At 35.3% G+C, this 24,528-nt stretch overlaps 1 protein-coding gene across 3 annotated transcripts in view; it reads right to left on the bottom strand.

Moving 5' to 3' along the window:
• Positions 1–24,528, bottom strand: part of SPATA16 (spermatogenesis associated 16) — a 245,472-nt gene that overhangs the window by 141,537 nt on the left and 79,407 nt on the right. The window lies entirely within an intron of this gene.

Raw genomic sequence — 24,528 nt, 5'->3', positions numbered from 1 at the left:
CATTTTTTGAAAATGAAATAAGTGTGCCTGTCACTTAAAGGAACACCACTGACAGTATTTATTACTAGTGATAGAAGTTAGAGCTTTCAAGCAAAAATTAGAATTTTGGAAAACTTGTATCTGTCACTGTGAGCTTGACAGCCACCCAATGCTTAAAGACCTTCTGACGAGATTGGTAATACTAACATGTGTAATTTAAAAATTTTACTATTGCATAATAGTAATTTGCATAATAGAAATCTGCAAATAATGCATTATTTTACAAATAATCAATGTATGATGTTACTAACTCAGAACAATCCATTCAAAGTATAAGAAAGACCAATGGCTTTTAAAGTAACAGAGTACAAGTTGATTGATAATGGTTTCAGAATCCACACTGTAATTAATCTTAAAGAAACTCTCACTTGTCAAGTCTTGGTATAGTATCAAGAAGGATATTCAGGATTATCTGAAAAGTCTATTTACGTTCTCTTTCCTTTTTTAATTATACATCTGGATCAGATTGGATTTTCTTCATATAGTGCAAACATATAGCAACAGAGTGAATGCAGAATCAAGTATGAGAACTCAGTTTCCTTTTAAGATGCTATACATTACAGAGATTTACAACATGTGAAACAAGGCTATTCCTCTATGCATTTTTGGAAAATAGAGCTATTTTTATTTTTATTTATTTATTTTTAAATATTTATTCAGTTTTAGAGAGAGACAAAGAGTGCGCGCAGGGGAGGGGCAGAGAGAGAGAGAGGGAGAGAGCACTGACAGTGCAGAGCCTGAGGCAGGGCTTGATCCCATGTACCACGAGCTCATGACCTGAGCTAAAATCAGGAGTCAGATCGCCTGAGCCACCAAGATGCCCTGAAAATATAGTTATTTCTAATAAAATATGTATTTTATGTTAACATGTAATGGGTTTATTATTTTCAAATGAATAAATATTTTTAAATTTCTACATTTTAATCTCTAATATGGTAAATATTTATAGATATTACCCATATAAATCAAAGCTCTTTGGGATACTCGATAATGTTTAAAAATAGAATGGTTTATAAGGCTAGTTTGAGGACTAATGTGCAAATAAATAGTCAAAATTTATATGATGGCTGTACCTGTAAGAAGGAAGATGATAAGGCACGTGGGACATACTTGCTTAGTAATTTGTACTATATAACACCATCCTTTTGCTCTCTCTTCTAAAACCAAAATATCTCTGCCTCTTTTGGGGGGGGGTACATACATGTGACTTCTTAATGTTATTCTCATATTATTTTCTTTCCACAAAAACCAAAAACTACTTTCTCAGAAATTGTATCTGTTGAACAGTTTCCACAAGAAAATCTTATAGGAACTTAAAGTGTAAAAACACCAAAAAGATTGAAATTAATTAGTAGTGAGGTTATATATTAGATTTCTTTCACCTGCTAATCTCTTGTGAAACACCACAAAAATAGCAAATACTACTGTAAATATTACTGTCTTTTGTGTAAAAGTCATATTTGCTTTAAAAAAAGCCTAATTATTGATAATACCATAAGAACATTTATATCCAATTAGAAAATTACTTTGCCTCAGGTAACCTAAGAAAGGCACATGGTCTGCATTTCTTCCAGTGAAGAAGAGTCTTAAGAATTGTATGTAAGAGCAATAACCTGTGAGCAAAGTTATAGGCAGTGCCATCAAGGAGACATTTCTTCTCAAAGTAAAGGTGTTATAACTTAGCATATGGCTGCTCTTCAGACTTCTGTGAAAAATGAGGAAAGGTCACAGGGCTGAGAGAGGATAAACATAAGGAATATTTGCCATAGCAACAGAAGAGGAAATGACAGAGGGTTTAGGCAAATACAGCAGTAATAGTATGACCCCAGGATTTGCAAAATGCTAGTTGAGGCTAATACTATGTTGTCAATGATATAAAATATCCATATTCATGAAATACGCATTCATGAATTGTGAAAATTAAAATGAATAGTAGACTGGTACCTATATTTGTAAGGTAGTCAGATCTTCTAAGGTAAACTAATAGAGTCAGAGCAAGTCAGGCACACTCAACAAGAGATTTCTATCTGGTAAAGGAGCAAAGAGAAAATTTAAAATATCCAACACAGGCTAGCAAAAGCTATAAAATGAATAGGGGTTGGCATCTAGGCCATGTTTTTTACTTGCTCCAATAAAAACTGGTCTGCCCCAAGTTTGTCTCTTGCTACTTGTGGCCCTGTATGTAATAGACTACACAGTGACTTCTCCATACCAAATATCTCAGACAAGATCCTTAGGACTGAAAGGATTGGGAAATACAAATGAAAGTTGGTTCAAGAATAAGATACAAATGCCAATTTTACAGTTTAGCTTGGGTGAGGCAGATTCATGGGAATAAGCTTTAATTTCTTAAAACAGTGTTAGTTAAATTTGGAAACACAGGTAGTCCCCCATTTTTCTGAAAAAATTAATCATTTTTAACATTTTTGGACATCCAATATTCAGCAGTTCCTTGTATTTTCTTAGGCTTCCTCAATTTTAGTTTTGGTCTTTTTTTTTTTTCAACGTTTATTTATTTTTGGGACAGAGAGAGACAGAGCATGAACAGGGGAGGGGCAGAGAGAGAGGGAGACACAGAATCGGAAACAGGCTCCAGGCTCTGAGCCATCAGCCCAGAGCCTGACGCGGGGCTCGAACTCACGGACCGCGAGATCGTGACCTGGCTGAAGTCGGACGCTTAACCGACTGCGCCACCCAGGCGCCCCTAGTTTTGGTCTTGATTGCTTCAATTTCTACTTGTCTGGAGATTTTTTGGGTGTAAAGGCAACAAACCAGCAGACTAAAAATAAATATGTCCCAATGGGGACCATCAAAATGGTTTTCGCTTTGTTCATGAGCATTACATAGACTAAACTGCTCACTGTGCTAAACAGAGCAAATGTGCTCATGAAAAGAAATGTGTGAGTCCTATACTGGTAACATTTCGGGTTAATCACCTGATATGTTTGAAATAAAACACAATGGTGACCTTAAGGCTAAGATTTGCACAAAAATTTTCCATTTGCAAAACACACACCTATAATATCATTTAGCCCCTTTCACAAGTGTTGAGGAAGATATAGTCATTACCCCTTGTTCAGAGATGCTGAAAAATGCAGAGAAGCTAATACAAAGAGAAATGAAGCAATTTGTAAAAGTCAAGGCTAGTCATTGATGTTACATGAATTCAAATTCAGGCCTTTGATTGCTAAAGCTTCATTCACCACATTACAAGAAAACTTATAGATCTACTCTATTTATAATTACAGAATGAATCTTTGAAAATCTAGAATTATTTAAAAAATCATTGACCTGTTCCATTGATTTATGTGCCTGTTTTCTGTTTTTGTGCCAGTACCATACTGTTTTGATGACTACAGCTTTCTAATACAGCTTGAAGTGGGGAATTGTGATACTTCCAGTTCTGATTTTCTTTTTTAACATTATCTTGGCTATTCAGAGTCTTTTCTGCTTCCATAAAATTTTTAGAGTTGTTTGTTCTAGCTCTGTGAAGAATGCTGGTGTTATTTTAATAGGGATTGCATTGAATATGTAGATTTCTTTGGGTAGTATCGACATATTAACAATATTTGTTCTTCCAATCCATAAGCATGGAATGTTTTTCCATTTCTTGGTGTCTTCTTCAATTTCTTTCATAAGCAGTTTATAGTTTTTAACATACAGATCCTTTACTTCTTTGGTCAGATTTATTCCTAGGTAACTTAGGGTTTTTGGTGAAATTGTAAATGGGATTGATTCCTTGATTTCTCTTTCTGCTGCTTCATTATTGGTGTATAGATGTGCAACAGATTTCTGTACATTGAATTTATATCCTATGATTTTGCTGACTTTATGTATCAATTCTAGCAGTTTTTTGGTGGAGTCTTTCAAGTTTTCTGTATAGAGTATCGTGTCATCTGTGAAGAGTGAAAGTTTGACTTCTCCCGTGCCAATTTGTATGGCTTTTATTTCTTTGTGTTGTCTGATTGCTGAGGCTAGAACTTCCAGTACTATGTTGAACAACAGTGGTGAGAGTAGACATCCCTATCATGTTCCTGACTTAGGGGGAAAGCTCTCAGTTTTTCCACATGGAGGATGATATTAGCTGTGGGTCTTTCATATATGGCCTTTATGATGTTCAGGTATGTTCCTTCTATCCCTACTTTCTTGAGGGTTTTTACTTCCCAGAAATGGAACCACTAATGTATGTATGGCTAACTAATTTTTGACAAAACAGAAAAGAATATCCAATGCAAAAAAAACAGTCTTTTCAGCAAATGGTGTTGGAAAAACTGGACAGCAACATGCAGAAGAATGAAATGGGACCACTTTCTTAAACCACACACAAAAATAAATTCAAAACGGATAAAAGTCCTAAATGTGAGACAGGAAACCATCAAAATCCTACAGGAGAAAACAGACAGCAACCTTTTTGACCTCAGCCGCAGCAACTTCTTACTAAGACACGTCTCCAGAGGCAGGCAAAACAAAAGCAAACATGAACTACTGGGACCTCATCAAGATAAAAAGTTTCTGCACAGCAAAGGAAACAATCAACAAAAACTAAAAGGCAACCTATGGAATGGGATCAGGTATTTGCAAATGATATTTCCGATAAAGGATTAGTGTCCAAATACATAACGATCTTATAAAACTCAATACCTAAAAACCAAATAATCCAGTTTGAAAATGAGCAGATGTGAACAGACATTTTTCCAAAGAGGACATCCAGATAGCTAACAGAAACACGAAAAGATGCTCAACATCACTCATCATCAAGGAAATACAAATCAAAACCACAATAAGATACCACCATCCCTGTCAGAATGGCTAAAATTAACAATTCAGGAAACAACAGATGTTGGCGAGGATGTGGATAAAGAAGACTACTTTTGCACTATTGGTGGGAATGCAACTATTGGTGGTGCAACCACTCTGGGAAACAGTATGAAGGTTCCTCAAAAAATTAAAAATAGAACTACCCCATGACCCAGCAACTGCACTACTAGGTATTTATCCAAAGGATACAAAAATACTGATTCAAAGGGGCACATGCACCCCAATGTTTATAGCAGTGCTATCAATAATAGCCCAATTATGGAAAAGACCAAATGTCCATTGAATGATGAATGGAGGAAGAAGATGTGGTATATAAACATAATGGAATATTACTTGGTGATCAAAAAGAATGAAATCTTAATCTTGCCATTTACAGCAACAGGGATGGAACTAGAGCATATTATGCTAAGAGAAATAAGTCAGAGAAAGACAAATATATGATTTCCCCTCTACGTGGAATTTAAGAAACAAAATATATGAACATAAGAGAAGGGAAGGAAAAATAAAATAAGATAAAAACAGAGAGGGAGATAAAGCACAAGACTCTTATATGCAGAGAACAAACAGGGCTGTTGGAGGGGAAGTGGGTAGGGGGTATGGACGTTAGGGAGGGAACTTTTTGTGATGAGCACTGGGTGTTATATGTAAGTGATGAATCACTAAATTCTACTCCTGAAACCAACACTACACTATATGTTAACTAACTTGAATTCAAATTAAAAAAATCACTTGACCTTGCAGGAAGTAGAAACAAACATATCTCTGCTGTTTTTATTATTCATACTTACCCCAGTCCACAACATGTTTTATAACATTTCAAAATTTTAAGGACATTACTGCTTTTAATATCCCAGTGAGAATTTACAGAGGAAGAAGTTGCAGAAAGACTAAATGACTGGTTCATTCCTTCAGAATGGATTTTAGAGCTGGTGTATTAGAAAATGGGAAACCAATATAAAAGAATCATCTTAAAATAACATAGGAATAAACTCAGCCATGAGGTGTGCCTGTGCAGCCTATTTGCCAGTTTCAAGGACCAAAATGAACAACATTTCCCTGAAGGCAGTATTCAGCATGGAATTGTGCATTAGCACCCCTGGTCTGTTTTCCAAGAACCACATGGAAATCAAAAGCAGGGGAACAAACCAGCAATAAATGGTAGATTCACATTCCAAAGAGGGGTCCTGACAGCAGATGCATTGTTGCATAAGAATACTGCTCCATTACATTAATATACTGCTTCTTCATTTATGGACCATTTCTATATCTATGAGTAAAAAGAAAGGAAAGATAAAAGCCAAATGGATACTGACTCCAGAGTTAAGGCTAGTCTAAATTATTATAAGAGAAAGAATGCAACTAGGATGAGACATAAAACACCAAGCAAGATGATTATAAACTAAAATGCAGTCAACTTGAATACAAGGGTAGATGATGACCTATCTGGGTGAAGAGCCATTGGAGCAATGGTAAAGTATAATGGAGGTAATACGGGAATGCTGAAGCCAGGGTTATTGTAACTAATCTATTGCAAGCTGTCATAATTTTTAAAAATAAGCATAAAAAGTTGTGAATTTATTTAATACAAATAGAATATAATCCTTTTATTATATCTTTTGCAACTTGGACAGGCAACTCAAGAAATCTGATCCAGGGGTGCCTGGGTGGCTCAGTCGGTTAAGCATCTGACTTCAGCTCAGGTCATGATCTCACAGTTTGTGAGTTTGAGCCCCGCATCGGGCTCTCTGCTGACAGCTCAGAGCCTGGAGCCTGCTTTGGATTCTTTGTCTCATTCTCTCTCTGCCCCTCTCCAATTTGTGCTCTGTCTCTGTCTCTCAAAAATATATAAAAACGTAAAAAGAAAGAAAGAAAGAAAGAAAGAAAGAAAGAAAGAAAGAAAGAAAGAAAGAAAGAAAGGAAGGAAGGAAGGAAGGAAATCTGATCCAGCTTCAGACCCTGCTTATTAATGAAAACTCAAGAGAGGGTCAATCTGTTTTGTTCTGCCTTTAGTATGTCTTAAATTTTCCTCTCATATCAGAAATAGTCACTGCTGTCTCCTTTTCCCTCCTCTCCTCCTAACCTCCTCACCTCCCTGCCTCATCTTCTCCCCTCTTCGTCTTCCTCTTCTTTTTTCTCCTCCTATCCTCTGCCTCTTTATCTCCCTCCCCTTCCCTCTTCATGTACTTGTCCTTCTCTTTCTTCTCGTCCTCTCCTTCTTCCTTTCCTTCCCTCCTTCCTCCTCTTCTTTTCCTTTTCCTCCTCCTCTCTCTTTCCCTTCCTCTCCCTTTCTTCCTCTTCTTCTCCTGCTTCTCTTGTTTCTTCTTCTTCTCCTTTAGAAAAGAAACTTCAAATAAGATGTCTGAGCCATCAGGGTGTGTTTCTTGTGTTCTTAAGATAAGCAAATAATGATTCTTAGACACTTGGACATTTATATTCCTTGGATAAAATATATGACCATATTTAATTATTTTTTGGAATTTATTTGCTTTAAACTTCATTGTCTTTTTTTCTCACTTAATTTTTTTTTTAATGTTTTTTTTTTTTTTAATTTATTTTTGAGACAGAGAGAGACAGAGCATGAACGGGGGAGGGTCAGAGAGAGAGGGAGACACAGAATCGGAAGCAGGCTCCAGGCTCTGAGCCATCAGCCCAGAGCCCGACGCGGGGCTCGAACTCACGGACTGCGAGATCGTGACCTGGCTGAAGTCGGACGCTTAACCGACTGCGCCACCCAGGCGCCCCTCACTTAATTTTTTTAAACACAAATAAGACTATGTGTTTATCTTTCAAGACAGTTTTATTAACTCATGTGATAATCACAAAGAGGCAGGGCTTCAGGTAAAAAGAAGAAAAAAAGTGGTGATGATGTATGTTAGAGTCTCGTGACTTAAAACCTGTGTTGCATCAATGTTGTGCAGTAGACTTGCTACATATCATTACCCACAAATCACACATGTGAAAAGCAAGGATTTTCAAACCAATCAGAGAAGTGGAAGGTGAGCCTATAATTTTATGATTTTAAGGACAATGCTCCCTATATCCCACTGCTACCTCAATCTGGGGTGGGAACCCCTCCAGATTTTAAAGATAGTATGATTTTCATTATTTTTAAGCTAAATGAGATGATACCAGAGTTTTTAGGAGAAAGAAAAATTACTGTAATGTTTGCTAGGTGTGGTTCCTTCATCTGTAAAATGGTAGTAAGGAAAACTCAGGAAGTTACTGGAAGGATTAACTAAGACAGCATATGAAGCACCTAATCACACCTGCTACAAGGAAGGTGTTTGAGAAATACTTGTTCTCATTCCTGCTTGAGAACTGTTTCTTATGTGGTCTGTTTTGCACTGCCGAAAGGTTTCGCGGCTGTTCCCTGCAGTATGGCACAGTGAATACTTTGCCCTTCCACAGAAATTAGAATGTTTTATATTCTTTTAGAGTTATGCTTCATATATCTTCAGTGGAAGTATCTTTTTTATAGGTAAATATATTTTTGTGGGGAGAAAATAGAAAGATACAAAAAGGTACTAATAATGATCCATACAGTGTTTTTTAACATGCCTAAGCTTTTGAAGAGTCAAAATGCCTGACTTGCAGAAAGTACAACCAGATATCCTTATGCCGTGATTCCCATTTGTTATCTTCATGCTCTTCAGCTCATGTAAACATACATGTATACATGGTCACACAAACATATAGATTGTGTTAATTTCATTCAGTTGGAAGGAATAGCCAGTAATCAAGGGATTATCAAAGGATGGAGCTAGGAAGAAACATTTCCTAGCTCAAACCTTTCTAAGTTGAGAAAAATGAGTACGGATACTGTAATGTCTTTCTTGAAATGAATGGCAGTGTCTTTAAAATAGTTACCCATATGTTTTCTCAAAGCAAGACACTGTAAGGTACCCAGGGTTGTATACATTCAGGTTAAGATCAAACATTTTTCTTTTGTGTTCCTATTATTATCCTCCAAGTGGTATCAACACTGCTACTTAGTAGCCTACACATTTGTTCATATCAAGAAGAAACTGGCACCAGCAATGCTCCCATTTTTTAATTAATATTGTGATTTTGTTTAAGTTCATCCAAACAGTGAGAATTATTTTGTCTTAATACTATTGAACTATTGAATTTAATAGCCAAACTTTTGCTTACCAATTTTTAATTTAAAATTTCCCTAGTTTTAAGGTATATTTGACAAAAATTGTATGTATTTAAAGTATAAAGTATGATGGCTTGATACATGTACACATTGTGAAATTACCACAATGAAGTTAATTAACACTTTATTGCCTCACATGGTTCCTTTTTTTTTTCTTTTGGTGTGGTGAAAACGCTTATGATTTATTTTAATAGCAAAATTCAAATATACAATACAGTCATCATGCTCTATGTTGGATTCCCAGAACTTATTCATCTTATAACTGAAAGTTTGTAACCTTTGACCAGTATCTCCTCATTTTCCCAACCCACCCCCAGGCACCAGCAATCACCATTCTACTCTCTGATTGTATGAGTTAGACTGTTCACATGTGAGATCACACAGTATTTGTCTTTCTGTGTCTGGCTTATTTCACTTAGCATAACATTCTCCAGGTTCATTCATGTTGTCACAAATAACAGGATTTCCTACTTTTTATGGTTGGATTATATTCCATTGTGTGTGTGTGTGTGTGTGTGTGTGTGTGTGTGTGTGTGTTTGTATACATATCAGATTTTCTTTATCCATTCATCCATTCACAGACATTCAGTTTGTTTCCTTATTTTAACTATTGTGAAAAATGTTGCAATGAACACGTAAATGCAGATATCCTTTCAAGATACTGACCTTACTTCTTTGGATATCTATCTAATAGTAGGATTACTGGATCATACAGTAGTTCTATTTTTAATTTTTGAAGACTCTATTTTTTTCTAAAATGGCTATAACAATTTACATTCCCATCAACAGTGTGCAAGGGTTCCCTTTTGTCTATATCTTTGGCAACACTTGTTCTCTCTTGTCTTTTTTTTTAATTTATTTTTACATTTATTTATTTTTGAGAGACAGAGAGAGCACAAGAGGGGAGGGGCAGAGAGAGAAGGAGACAGAATCTGAAGCAGGCTCCAGGCTCTGAGCTGTCAGCACAGAGCCCGACACGGGGCTCAAACCCACAAACAGCAAGATCATGACCTGAGCCAAAGTTGGACGCTCAACCAACTGAGCCACCCAGGTGCCCCTCTCTTGTCTTTTTTTTTAAGTGTTTATTTTTGAGAGAGAGTGAGAGAGAGAGAGAAAGACAGAGAGACAGAGAGACAGAATATGAATGGGGGAGAGGCAGAGAGAAAGGGGGACAGAGGATCCTAAGGGGGCTCTGTGCTAACAGCAGAGAACCTGATGTGGGACTCAAAATCACAAGCCGTGAGATAACAGCCAGAGCTTAACTGACTGAGCCACCCAGGCATCTCTCTTGTTTTTTCCATAACAGCTATTCTAATAGATATGAAGTGGTATTTGATTGTTTTGATATACATTTCCCTGATGATTAGTAATGTTGATGCCCATTCATATATCTCTTGGCCATTTGTATGTCTTCTTTGAAAAAACGTCTATCTGGGTCTTTTGCCAATATTTTAATGTTTTTTATTTTTTATTTTTTTTTTTGTATTTGAGTTGTAAGAGTACCTTGTATATTTTGCATGTTAACTCCTTATCATATATAAGGTTTGAAAATATTTTCTCCCATTCCATAGGTTGTTTTTTCTTTTTGTTCATTATTTCCTTTGCTGGGCGGAGCTTTTTAATTTGACATAATTCCACTTGTTTATTTTTGTTTTTGTTGCTTGTACTATTGGTGTCCTATCCAAAAAAATCACTGCCAAGACCAATGTCAAGGAGATTTTCCCCCCTACATTTTCTTCTAGGACTTTTATGCTTTCAGAGCTTATTTTTAAGTCTTTAATCCATTTTGAGTTGAGTTTTGTTCATGGTATAAGGATCTAATTCCATTAGTTTGCATGTGGATATTCAGTTTTTTTCAGCAACATTTATTGAAGAGACTATCCTTTTTCCATTGTATATGCTTGGCATCCTTGTCATAGATCCGTTTTTCATATATATGTGGGTTCATTTCTGGGATGTTTGTCTGTTCTGTTCTATTGATCTATGTGTCTGTTTATATGCCAATACCATTCGGGTCTGATTTCTTTGTTAGCTTTGTAATATAGTTTGAAATTAGGAAGTGCAATGCCTCCAGCCTTGTTCTTTCTCAAGATTGCTCTGGCTATTTAGGGTTTTCTGTGGTTCCATATGAATTTTAAGATTGCATTTCTACAATGCAAATGCTGTTGGAATTTTCATAGTGATTGTACTCAATCTATAAATTGCTTTGGTAAGTATGGATATTCTAACAATATTAATTCTTCTAACCCATGAATACAGGTTACCTTTTCATTTATTTGAGTCTTCTATCTTTCATCAATATTTTACAGTTTTTAGTGTATAGGTCATTCATCTCCTTGGTTAAATTTATTCCTTAGTATTATTTTATTATATTTGATGCTATTATAAATAGGATTGTTTCCTTGATGTCTTTTTTTCAGATAGTTCATTGTTAGTGCATAAAAATGCAAATGATTTTTGTATGTTGACTTTGTTTCCTACAACTTTACCCTATTTCTTTATTAGTTTTAACAGTTTCTTGATGGAGTCTTTAGGGTTTCTGTCTATAAAATCACACCATCTGCAAATAGAGACAATTTAACTTCTTTCTTTCCCATTTGAATGCCCTTTATCTATCTTTCTTGCCTAATTTCTCTGGCTAGGATTTCCAGTACTATGTTAAATATAAGTGGTGACAATGAGCATACTTGTCTTGTTCCTGATCTTAGAGGAAAAACTTTGAGTTTTTCACCATTGAGTACGATGTTAGCTGTGGCCTTGTCATATATGGTCTTGATTATGTTGAGGTTGTATTTCTTCTTTACCTAATTTGTTGAGAGATATATTTTTTTTATTATCACCAGGCTTTTGAATTTTGTCAAATGCTTTTTCTGCATCTATTCAGATAATCATATGATTTTTATCTTTTATTTTGTTAAAGTGATGTATTATGTTTTTTGTTTACAAATGTTGAACCATTCTTGCATCTCAGGAATGCATCCCACTTGATTATGGTGCATGATCCTTTTTTTTTTTTTAATGTTTATTTTTGAGAGAAGAGAGACAGAACGTGAGCAGGGGAGGGGCAGAGAGGGAGACACAGAATATGAAACAGGCTCCAGGCTCTGAGCTGTCAGCCCAGAGCCCGATGTGGGGCTCGAACTCATGGACTATGAGATCATGACCTGAGCTGAAGTCAGAAGCTTAACCAACTGAGCCACCCAGGCGCCCCAGTGCATGATCCCTTTAATGTGCTGTTGAATTCAGTTTACTAGTATTGTTCTGAGGATTTTTGTGCCTATGTTAACCAAAGATATTGGAATGTAATTTTCATATCTTAAAGTGTTCTGGTTTGGCTTTCATATCAGGGTAATTAGTTTGGAAGTATTTTATTCTCTTCTAGTTTTTGGAAGAGTTTGAGAGGAGTGGAGTTAATTCTTCTTTAAATGTTTGGTATAATTCACCAGTGAAGCCCTCTGGTCCTTTGAGGGAAGGCTTTTGATTATTGCTTTGATATCCATACTTATTAGCCTGTTCAGATTTTCTATTTCTTCATGATTCTGTCTTTGCAGGTTGTACGTTTCTATGAATTTGTCCATGTCTTCTAGGTTATCAAATTTGTTGGTTATGGTATTCTCTTATAATCTTTTGTATGTCTGAGGCATAAGCTATAATGCCTTCTCTTTCATTTATAATTTTATTTGAATCTTCTCTTTTCTTGATTAGTCTAACTAAAGATTTGCCAATATTTTTTATCTTTTCAAAACATCAACTCGTTTTGTTGATTTTTTTCTGTTTTTTTTTGTTCTACATTTCATTTATTTTTACTCTAATTTTTATTCTTTCTTGTTTTCTACTAACTTTAGGTTTAGTTTGTTTTTCTTTTTCAAGTTCCTTGAAGTATGAAGTTAAGTTGTTTAACATCTTTCTTTCTTTTTTAAAATATTTCCTTTTTCATTTTGAGAGACAGAGAGACAAAGTGTGTGCAAACAGGGAAGGGCAGAGAGAGAGGGAGAGAGAGAATCCCAAGCAGGTTCCACAGCCCTACATGCGGCTCAATCTCAAAATGGTGAGATCATGACCTGAGCTGCTTATCAAGAGTAGGGTGCTTAACTGACTGAGCCATCCAGTCACTCCTAATACCTTCCTTTTTTCTTAATGTAAGCATTTATCTCTATAATCTTCCCTTTTAGAACTGGTTTTGCTGGATCCCATAAGTTTTGGTATATTGTGTTTTCATTTTTTTTTTTTTTTTTGACTCAGGATACTTTTTGATTTCCATTTTGATTTCTTTGACTCATTGGATTTTCAGGAGTATGTCATTTGATTTGCATGCATTTGTAAATTCGCCAATATTCTTTTTTTTTTTTTTTAATTATTTCTAGTTTCATACTGTTGTGGTCATAAAAGATATTTGACATGTTTACAATATTTTTAAATTTGTGAAGACTTACTTTGTGGCTCTATTTATGATCTATCCTGGAGAATGTTCCATGTGTGCTTGGAAAGGATGTGCATTCTGGTAGTGTTGGATGGAATATTCTGTGTGTGTGTGTGTGTGTGTGTGTGTGTGTTTATATTTTTAAATTTAGCTACTACCACTCCACATCAGTGGGGAACAGCCACAGGGCCTCTGTATATATTTGTTAGGTCCATTTGGTCTATAGTGTTATTCAAGTCTGCTTTTCCTTTTTGATTTTCTGTTTGGATGACTTATCCATTATTGGGAAAGGGGTATTGAAGTCCCTTGCTATTATTGTATTTCTGTTTATTTCCTCCTTTAGTTCTGTTAATATTTGTTTTAAATATATGTGTGCTCCAATATTGGCTCCCATTGGTTACCCAGGCTGATGGGACTACCTCTGGAACTGGAGTTGACAAGAGTTAGAGCCAGGTCATGTGGCTGTTGCTACATCCACAGTAGGATCTGCAGTTGGTGGGTCTGTTACCAGGGACTTAGGTGGGCATGAATCATGTCTGTTTTAAGATCACTTAAAACAGTGATTGTCTTCTTTGGAAAAATGTCTATTCATGTCTTCTGCCCATTTTTTAACTGGATTATTTGTTTTTTGGGTGTTGAGTTTGGGAAGTTCTTTATAGATTTTGGATATAAGATATGTCATTTGCAAATACCATCTCCCATTCCATAGGTTGCCTTTTAGTTATGTTGATTGTTTCTTTCACTGTGCAGAAGATTTTTATCTTGATGAAATCCCAATAGTTTATTTTTGCTTTTGTTTCCCTTGCCTCAGGAGACATGCCTAGAAAGAACTTGCTACAGCTGATTTCCAAGAGGTTACTGCCCATGTTCTTCTGTAGGATTTTTATGTTTTCCTGTCTCACATTTAGGTTGTTCATCCATTTTGAATACATTTTTGTGTATTGTGTAAGAAAGTGGTTCACTTTCATTCTTTTGGATGTTGTTGTACAGTTTTTTCAATACCATTTGTTGAAGAGACAGTCTTTTCCCCACTGGATATTCTTTCCTCCTTTGTTGAAGATTAATTGACCACATAGTTATGGGTTCATTTCTGGGTTATCTGTTCTGTTCCATCGTTCTATGTGTCTCTTTTTATGCAAGTACCATACTCTTTTGATCACTACAGCTTTGTAATATAAGTGGAAGTGTGGAATTGCGATGCTTTCAGCTTTGTTTTTTCTTTTTCAAGGTTTCTTTGGCTATTAGGGGTATTTTGTGGTTCCATACAAATTTTAGGATTGCTTGTTCTTGTTCTGTCAAGAATGCTATTGGTAGTTTGATAAGGATTGCATTAAATGAGTAGATTGCTTTGAGTAGTATAGACATTTTAGCAATATTTTGTTCTTCTAATTCATGAGCATGAAATGTCTTTCTATTTCCTTGTGCCATCTTCGATTTCTTTCATCAGTGTTTTATGGTTTTCAGAGTACAGGTCTTTCACCTCTTTGGTTAGGTTTATTCCTAGGTGTCTTATTGTTTTTGGTGTAACTGTAAATAGGATTTTTTTTTAATTTATCTTTCTGCTGTTTCATTATTGGTATATAGAAATGCATCAGATTTCTATACGTTGATTTTATATCCTTTGGATTTACTGAATTCATTTATTAATTCTAGCAGATTTCTGGTGGAGTCTTTTGGGTTTTCTATATAGAGTATCATGTCATCTGCAACTAATGAAATTTTACTTCTTCCTTGCTTACTTGGATGCCCCTTTTATTTATTTTTGTTTTCTGATTGCTGTGTCTAGGTCTTCCAGTACTATGTTGAACAACTGTGGTGAGAATGGACATCCCTGTCTTGTTCCTGACCATACAGGAAAAAAAGCTTTCAGCTTTCCCCCGTTGAAGATGATATTAGCTGTGGGTTTTTCATATATGGCCTTTAGTATGTTGAGGTATGTTCCCCTCTAAACCTATTCTGCTGAGGGTTTTTATCATGAATGTTGTACTTTGTCAAATGCCTTTCTTGCATCTATTGAAATGATTATATGGTTCTTATTCTTTCTTTTATTAATTTGGTGTATCACACTGATTGATTTGTGAATACTGAACCACCCTTGCAACCCAGGAATAAATCCTACTTGATTGTGGTAAATGATTTTTTTTAATGTACTATTGAATTTATTTTCTGGTATTTTATTGAGAACTTTTGTAGCTATGTTCATCAGGGATATTGGTCTGTAGTTGTCTTTTCTAGTGGAGTCTTTATCTGGTTTTGGTATCTGAGTAATGCTGATCTCATACAATGAATTTGGAAGTCTTCTTTCCTTTTCTACTTTTTGTAATAGTTTGAGAAGGAAAGGTATTAACTTTTCTTTATTTAAAAAATTTTTTTTCTTAGAATTTTTTTAACGTTTATTTATTTTTGAGAGAGAGAGAAAGAGAGAGAGAGAGAGAGTGCAAGCAGGGGAGGAAGAGAGAGAAGGAGACACATAATCTGCAGCAGGCTCCAGGCTCTGCACTGTCAGCATGGAGCCCAGCATGGGGCTCGAACTCATGAACCATGAGATCATGACCTGAGCTGAAGTCAGATGCTTAACTTACTGAGCCACCCAGGCGCCCCTAACTTTTCTTTAAATGTTTAGTAGAATTTGCCTATGAAGCCATCTGGCCCTGTACTTTTGTTTCTTGGGAGTTTTTTGATTACTGATTCAATTTCTTTGCTGGTTATCAGTCTGTTCTGGTTTTCTATTTCTTCCTGTTTCAGTTTTGGTAGTTTATATGTTTCTAGGAATTTATCCATTTCTTCCGGGTTTTCCAATTTGCTGGCATATAGGTTTTCATAATATTCTCTTATAATTGTTTGTAATTTGTGGTGATACTGATTTTTTTCAAAGAACCAGCTCCAGTTGGTCTCTTCTATAGTTTGTTTCTTTTTAGATTTTATATAATTTATTTCTGCTCTAATACTTATCATTTCATTCCTTCTGCTGGCTTTAGGCTTCTTTTGTTATTGTTGTTGTTGTGTTTTTTTCTTTTTTCCTAGCTCTTTTAGGTGTAAGATTAGGTCGTTTACTTGAGATTTTTTTGCTTCTTGTTGTAGGTCTGTATTGCTATATACTTCCCTCTTTGGACCATTTTTGCTGCATCCCAAAGAATTTAGACTGCTGCATTTTCATTTCATTTGTTTCATTTATTTTTAAAATTTCTTCTTTGATTTCCTGGTTGACCCATTCACTGTTTAGTAGCATGTTTTTTAACCTCCATGTATTTGTGGTCTTTCCATTTTTTTTTCTAGTGGTCAGAGAAGGTGCATGGTATGATTTCAATCTTTTTGTAATTGTTGAGGCTTGATTTGTGGCCATATATGTGATCTATTCTGGAGAATATCCCATGTGCACTTGAAAAGAATGTATATTCTGCTATTTTATGATGGAATGTTCTGAGTATATTTGTTACATCCATCTGATCCAGTTTTTTTTAGTCTGGGAAACTCTTGATCTCTCCTTCTAAGTTCTGAATGATAACTTTGCTGGATAGAGTATTCTTGGCTATAGATTTTTCCCATTCAGCACTTTGAATATATCATGCTACTCCCTTCCAACTTGCCAACTTTCTGTTCAGGAATCTCCAGCTAGCCTTATGGGTTTTCCCTGGTAAGTTGAGGGCTTCTTTCGTTTTGATGCTCTTAAGATTTTTCCTATGTCACTATATTTTGCAAGTTTAGTTGCAATATTTCTTTGTGTTGGCCTCCTTTTGTTGATTTTGGTGGGAGTTCTTTGTGCCTCCTGGATCTGGATGTCTGTTTCCTTTCCTAAATTAGGGAAGTTTTCTGATATTATTTCTTCAAATAAATTCCCCCCCCCCCCTTTTCTTTCTCTTCTTCTGGGAATCCTATGATACAAATGTTATTATATTTGATGGAGTTACTGAGTTCCCTAAATCTATTTTTGTGCTGCATAATTCTCTCTTTTGTTCACCTTCATTATTTTCTATTATTTTGTCTTCTAGGTCACTGATTCATTCCTCTGCTTCTTTCAGTCTGCTGTTCATTGCATTAAGCCTGTTTCCAATCTCATTTATTGCATTTTTCGTCTCTGATTCTTTTTAAACTTATCTCCGTGGTAAGGGTGTCACTGATGTCTTCTTTTCTCAAGCCCAGTGAGTATCCTTATGATTGCTGCTTTAAATTCTCAATTAGGCATGTTACTTGTATCTTTTTCACTTAGATCTCTGGCCATGCCCTCATCTTGTTCTTTCATTTGGGATAAATTCCTCCATCCTGGAATTTTGTCTACGTTTCTGCTTTCTTCTCTGTGTTAGAAAATCCAGTTATGTCTCCTGGTCCTGAAAGTAATAGCTTAATGAATAAAAGGTTATGTAGTGACCAGGGACTGTTGCTTCAAGGAGTGTCTCCAGTGTGTGCTGCATGTGCTCTGCTGTTGTGTTTTGGCTGATCATCTGCAGAGGCTGTTCTTGCTGTTTTTGGGCAGTGTTCAGTCCCTGGCCTGAATATGGCAAATTTAAACTAGGTGTGTTCTAGTTTGTTTCTGAAGTAAGACTTGACACCAACTCCACTAGAATTGAGGTCCTGCAGAACTCTCTGTTTGATGTGGTGTGAGTAGGGGTTTATAAGGTTTTCTTGGTGAGGTGACTGCTGCACTGGGACTGAGGAAGTTTAACTGAGAATAGCAGTCCTGCCGGAGCGGGGAGGGGGGGGGGTGTCTTGGTATAAGCAACTTAGGCAGCCAGTGTCAGTGTTGTACTGCTTCTTGTAGGTGGCTCTGTGTTTATGCTAGGGGCTGGGAAGGAAAGTGGTGTCAGCCAACTCCTTTGTTCTGGAGAAGTGACTCTGTGAACTCCTGCTTCTCAGGGACTTGCTCCAAGAAGAGTGAATAATCTCCCCACCTCCAACCTCCCATATGCCCCAGGCATTCTAAAGATTGCTGTATCCCTGCTGTCTGCCCCTGGGTTATTTGCCTGCCTTCTCTCCAGGAGCAGGGCAATACCCTCCAGGCTCTACCCCAGCCAAGCCCACTGACCTTTAAAAATCTAGGCTTTAAGCCCCACTGGTTGCAAGAACTCACAAAATTCAGTCCCTCTCATTTTCCAAGCCAATGGGGGGGGGGGGGGCTTTGGGGAAATGTCCTCCTAGTGTGTTTCCCTCTGTGCTTTTCTCTCTCTTGCCCTTCTCTGCAACCATGGTTCCCTCCTCTCCATAGCACCCATGATTCATTTCTCCCTTAAACTACATCTCCACACTTCCTACCTTTTTCAGTGTGGTCTCTTCTCTCCCTTTGGTTGCAGAGTTTGTTCTGTCAGTTTTCAGGTCAATTTCTGGGGTATTTGGATGATTTGATAGTTATCTAGTTGTGTTCATGGGAGGAGACAAGCCTAGGTCTTCCCACTCCACTGCTATCTTCTTCTCTTTCCAAATATTTTAATGTTTTAAGCTCATATCACTTCTGAACACTTTAATTATCCTCAAAATTGTGTATATAACACCTTAAAAATTGTATTTTCATAGAAGTTTTCAAATTGTCTACTTTATGGAGTATGTGATGGGTTCAAAAAGGTATCTGAAAAATAATAATCTCCTCTATGCATATATAGTTTATTGGTAATAAAAAATACCACTGAAAATAATAATAAATACCATTGAAAATGGTGGTGGTGGGATCGAAAAAAATACAAATATGATATATTTTGAGATTCAGGGAAGACTTAAATCAGTTTACTTAGATTTAACAATGAGAAAACTGATTTAAAGGGAAGTTAAGTTTCTTGCAGAAGTCAAAGCTAGTAATTGATGAAGCAGAGATTCAAATCCATGCCTTTGGTTGTTTTGTTTCCTTATATTTTGCCCCAAAGGTGATTTAAATATACATTGTTTAATTTCTAAGTATTTGGAGAGATTTTCTAGATATCTTACTATTAATGATTTCTGATATAATAATTACATTAACCATATTCCATTGTGGTTAGGGAACAAGCTCTGTCAGATTTCACATTTTTAAAATTTTACAGAGTCTTATTTTTATCTCTAGTAATGCTCCTTTTCTTAATTTCTACCTTGTCTGATATTAATATAGACAAACCTGACATAAAAACAAGTTTCTATGTTTACTGTATAAGTAGATCATTTTTCTCCCTTTTATTTCCAACCTATATATTTTTTGTAGACAGTATATAGTTAAATCTTGTGATTTAATCCAGACTGGCAATCTCTACCTTTTAATTGGAAAGTTTAGTTAATGTACATTTAATGTAATTATTAATATAGTTTGGTTCAACTCTACCATCTTGCTATTATCTTCCAGTATTCCATCCATTATTTGTTCCTCTCTTTTGCCTTTCTGACTTATATTTAGTTAATTGAATCTTTAGTATATAATTTTAAGTCCATTATTGACTTGCTAGCTATACTTTTTCTATCTTTAAATGGCTACTGTAGGGATTATAACATGAAACCTTAATTTAACACAGACTACTTAGAGTTAATATTGTACTATGTTATGTAAAAGTCTTAGTAGTAAAATGACATTTGTACTCCCTCCCACAGGCCTTTGTGGTATTGTAGTCAAATATTTCACATCAAAATATGTAATCTTATTATTTATGGTTTTTCTTTCATCAGTTTTAAAGTTAGTCCATTGTATTCTGGCCTCTATTATTTCTGATTAAAAGTCATCTATTACTTGTATCACTGTTCTGTAGTATGTAATGTATTGTTTTCTTTTGGCTGCCTTTAATATTTTCTCTCCATGTTGGATTTTCAAGAATTTGATTATGATGTTCTTAGATGTGGTTCTTTTTGTTTTTATCCTGGTTGGGGCTAACTGAATATTCCTATTTTTTCATAAAATTTGGAAAATTTTCAGTAACTACTTTAATGTCCGATTCCCTCTTTCCTTTCCCTTTGAGACTTCAGTTACATGTATTCTAGATTTCCTGCTACTGTACCTGAGGACAGGTCACTGAAGTATTGGTTAATTTTTTAAAATCTCTTTTCTCTCCATTCTTCATATTGGGTAATTTCTATAATTTGTCTTCAATCTTTAGCAGTCTCCAAAGTTCAATCGGTACATTTCAAAATTTCAGATATTTTATTAATCTGTGTTAAAATCTCCACTTAGTTATTTTCTTAGTTTTTATTTTTCTGTGGAGATTCTCATCTCTTCACTTATTATTACCATTGTATCTCAAGGGCCTTGGACCTATATTTCACAGCTCTTTAAAGTCTTTCTCTACCAATTCCAACATTTGGGGCAGCTCAGGGTCTGTTTCTATGACTTTTTCTTTTCTTAAGTATGAGTCTTATTTAACTACTTCTTTGCATGTGTATTAATTTTTAATTTTATGCTGGACATTCTGGATGAAACTGTGTAAGGAATCAGATTATGCATCATCCCTGCAAATTTGTTGATTTCTTTTTTCCCCTATCAAGTAATTAAATGGTGTATACATTTTTTCTTGTCATGCTTAGCTTTAGTCTTTGTTAGGGCAGGTCTATTTTGGTTTTAAGCTTAATCCTAATGTGTGGTCCTTTCTAGAGGCCACGATCCTTACTCTTAAACATGGCCTTTCTGGGGTCTCAACTGAATGACTGAGGTACTCATTGAGGTCTTTTCATGTGGACACTCCACCATATCCCATCACTGCAGGTCCTCTCATATTTCCATTTAGCACTTAGTCTTGCAGCAGGGAATCTCTGCTACATGGAGCCTCACTCCTCACGTTGGCTAAGAACCTATAATAAATCCTCATGCAGACTTCTACCCCATCTCCTCACACAGCTCCCTCTTCTTAGGCCACTTACCCTATAAATTATAGCTTTTCCCTTTTTCAGTGTAGTATTCTCATCTCTGCCTCCTCAGTTCAGTGAGACAACAATTTAACTTGTTATCCATCTCTCTGAATTAGGGCAGGAAAATAACCCTCACAAAAAACTGAGAAAATTGTGGGGCTCACCATGTGTATTTCCCTTCTCTCAAGGATCATAGTCCTGCTGTGACCATTGTCCATTACCTGAAAACAGTTGCCTAATATATTTTGTCCAGTTTTATAGTTGTTTACAGTGGAAAAATAGGTCCATTACCAGTAACTCTGTCATGGATGGAATAAAAAAAATTCATGGATTTATATTTAATTTTCACAAAACTTTATTTTCACAAAACTTTGTGAAATAATATTTGTGAAGTAGGTACTATTATTATAATCTAACTTCATAGAGAATTAAACTCAGGCTAACTAATGAGTGGGGGAGTCAGAATTTGAACCTAGGCAGTCATATTCCAGACTCTTCTCCGATTCAATATACCATACTGCCTCTGTAACATGAAATTATGTTTATTTCCTTCATAGCATGTATCACATTATTTTTTCTCATGTATTTACTAATATTCATTTGTTTTTCACACTTTGACATTTCTTCTAATGTGTATAAATACCATACATTTCCTGTTACAACTGCTTCCCCACTTGCATAGCACAGGGTATTAGTAGGCATTCAATAAATATTTCTTGAATGAATGAATGAATGAATGTAGATGCCACCATTATAAAAAAATTGAAAATCAGATCTTTTGTACATATTTGGTATTTTAGATTTCATCTTGCTTGCTACCTTGTGGCATCAAAATTCTGCAGCGAAAACAAACAAATCAAGAATCTACAGGTGAGAAACACACAAAAAAGTGGCATGCATCATTAAAATCTTTACAATTATATACATCAAAATGTAATTATATGATAGAAAAAGAGTTATAGCACGATTTCTACTCTTGTTGAGAGTAGAAATCAATTTTAGGAATATTCAAAACACTTCCTGATAAACAGTGGCACTAATCTGATGAGGTAAGCACAGAACTGATGTGTTTCGTGAATCTAGGCATCACTTTTGGTTGAAGTAAAAATACCACGGTATACATATCTGCCATTTTGGACGTGTTATTAGGAAAAAAATTATTAATAATTGTTTCTAGAGCCTTTATATCACTTAGTTTCATATTTTAAATATCAATACACATCTGATTAATTTCAAAATGTATCTTTGTTGAACTTAAAACCATAAAGTTATGGTTCCTGTAGTCTTCCACATGACAAAACAATATGCATTTAGTTTTATCAGAAGCAAAACTACATGATGGTTTTTAAGCTAATTTTTGTGCTAACAAATCTCCTAAAGATATGCAGCAGACCTCACATTTACATAAAATTAAAGAAAGAATGCTTTAGCAAATGCAAATAAATGCAAAAAAGGAATATTTTAATTTTGATTCATGATTAGTATCAACCATCACAATATGGTAATAATACAAAAGCAAAGTTCTGCATTCATTGTATAATTAATGATTGTAAGCTATTTCTAGATTGAGAATTCTGATTAATTAATTTATTTTGAGAAATATATTTATTGATTATATATCAGTCTGTGTTTTAAAATCTGAGATCTTTAAAAACACTTTAATATTAGAATCATATGCACTGGCTTCTGCAGTTCTGCAGTATGACAAGCCCAGTAAAATGATTTATTTCACTCAGTGCATTATTAATTGTATGAATTGACTGTTTAACCTTTATTGATTTGCATTTCTTATTTAATGTTCAACTTAGAAACAGAAGCAAAAGTTCTTATACTATAGAAAAAAAAAGATAAAAGTTAATCTGAGTGTAATTGGTAAGATCATTTTACTATTCACCATTAAATATCCTCAGCAATTTTTAAGTCTTCAAAGAGTTCTCTTAGTTTTAAAACAAAAATTGCTAAATCTCAACAGTGAAATTATTGAAGTTTATCTTTGCATTGTTAGGACCTGTAGCATTTTATTGTTTCTTATATTTGGATTACAGTGCAATTTTACATTTATGTTCATCACTTATTTTTATAACACTGAGTTGATTTTTTATGTGATCATGCCATTTGGAACTCTTTTATTATTAAAAATGATTTAGGGGCACCTGGGTGGCTCAGTCAGTTAAGCTTCTCTGACTTTGGCTCAGGTCATGATCTTGCAGTTCATGGGTTCAAGCCCTGCATTGTGCTCCATGCTGACAGCTCAAGGCTGGAGCCTGCTTCAGATTCTGTGTCTCCCTAAGTCTCTGCCCCTCCCCTGCTCACACTCTGTATCTGTCTCTGTCTCTGTCACTCTCCCTCAAAAATAAATAAACTTTAAAAAATGATTTAAAAATCCATCAAACCCATTCTGATATCCAGGAGATATTTTTCTTAAAATGTTGGCCATGCTGGTGGCCCTCTTTATGTGTGGTGAAAACCATGGAGAAGGTGATAAATAGTTACTTTCTGTGCATCTTCATTTATTATTGTTTACATATGCCTATAGATTTTCCGGGTAAGTTCCAATTTCAAATATTTTTCCTCTTGTAATTTCAAGTCACCCAAGTAGCCCAGGAATTCCAATATTTTGACATACTGAAATATATGTTACATTTCCAATATTGATCCTTTCAAATGGAAATGGAATAAAATTATTTGACAGACTGCATTGTCCCAATATTGGGTTTGGAAACTATGGATACATAAAATGCTTCCAGAAAGTATTGGGTTGAATTTTCTTTTGGTGTCAAAGAGACTCTGCCTTGAGGTTCTGTAGTTTACTGAAGCAGGGAAATTTCTTTCAAGCAGGTTATCTTGTGGATTTCAAAGTGATTTTGTTGTCTGCAGGTCTTTGATGGCAAGGGTAAGCCAACAGATTTGAGATTTCCTTATGACTATGAGGAATCTTGGGGAGATCTTTTACATCCTCATGGATGTGGAGCCATAAATAATGTTTCCCATGCTGGCAGATCTCCCACTTACAAGCTGGGTCTTAATATAACTGATAGTTAGGTTTCCTAGTGGTTATTAACAAGACAGGCATTATCTTCTCATGTTGATAGTGATTTGTTATTTGTATCCAAAAGAAGTGCAGAATGTGTGAGACCAGAGAATGAATAAGACAAGAAGTTCTAGGTAAACTGCTCAAAGTTAGGCAAGGAAGGGAGGAGGCATCATAATTCTAAGCAAACAGCTATTTGAAAAGCATAACATAATCACTTTAGCTTTGCTGTATATTAAACTATTACCCATGGTAAGAGTAAGGCATTTAGGAAAC

The sequence above is a fragment of the Leopardus geoffroyi genome, chromosome C2, assembly GCF_018350155.1.
Source record: "Leopardus geoffroyi isolate Oge1 chromosome C2, O.geoffroyi_Oge1_pat1.0, whole genome shotgun sequence".
Lineage (NCBI taxonomy): Eukaryota > Metazoa > Chordata > Mammalia > Carnivora > Felidae > Leopardus > Leopardus geoffroyi.
This window is presented reverse-complemented; position numbering and strand designations above follow the sequence as displayed.